This window comes from Strongyloides ratti, scaffold srae_chrx_scaffold0000008 (assembly GCF_001040885.1).
Source record: "Strongyloides ratti genome assembly S_ratti_ED321, scaffold srae_chrx_scaffold0000008".
NCBI classification, from domain to species: Eukaryota; Metazoa; Nematoda; class Chromadorea; order Rhabditida; family Strongyloididae; genus Strongyloides; species Strongyloides ratti.
In genome coordinates, this window is record NW_020171516.1 from 955 (window position 1) to 2,151 (window position 1,197).

The following is a 1,197-nucleotide window of genomic DNA, read 5'->3' on the forward strand; positions in this document are numbered from 1 at the left end:
TATATTTATGTAAACAGACATACAAACATCATCTAATTAAACAGTCAACTTTTTTCTACATATTTTGTAAAAAAAATTTTATTTTATATATAGTTTTTAACTTTTAAAGAAAAGAAAAAAAATTAACATTGTTATTACTTAATGATTACCAACAGCTTGTTCATGATGTAGCAATTATATTAGAAAACCTTTTTCTTCAAAAAGTTTTATTTTTATGTTAATCATTTTAGTTGAATATCACTTAAAGGTTTGTTATTATAATAATTGATAAATAATTAATGATAACAAAATATATAAATTATTAATTTTATATGACATTGATTAATATTTGTTATATCATAAATGTTTATTAAAATACATTTTTTACTTTTTAAACTTGTTTTTATCTTCATGATTTTTCTACTTTATTATTATCTTCTTGTACTTTATTTCTATGGCATTTAAATTTTTTAAACTTATCTTTTAAAAATATTAACTTTTAATTTTTTTACAAATTTCTTTTAAACTATTATATTTTAATTGAAATATCACATGTTATCGTGTCATATTTATGGATTAGATAAAACTTTTTATTTAAATTTATTTTTCATTAATTTGTTATAATAATATTTTTTATCATTGAAAAAATTTTTTAGAAAATGGTTAGCAGTCATATTTCATAGTCAAAACTTTTTAATTAACAGATATAGATAAAAAAATTTTAATGTTATTAGTTTTAAAAGCTAAAAAATACTTTATTTAGAAATTTTAAAAATCTTAAGAATATGATTCAGAATTTAACAATAACATTGAGCTAGATTTTAAATAATGATTTTACTATGTATATTTCATTTTATATGTATTATCTTAAATTCTAAAAACAAATTTAAAGAAATAATGAAAAAAAGGTTTTTTAGATTTCTTAAAAAGATTAAATATTTTGTTAAAAAAAAACAATTAATTTCTTTATAAAATTATACTTATTTTTAGATATTATAGCAGAAATAGAAAAAAAATATATGATACAAAAAGATTATTAGAAATATTTTTAGATTTAAATATTTTAGAAAAAATTAATTAAAAATTGATATTTGATTTTAAGATTTAAATAAAATTTTTATAGATCTATAATTTTATTAAATAATTATTCAACATTAATATCAAAAATTTTGTACTAACCAGATTTTTTTACATATTTATTTTAATAATTAATATTTT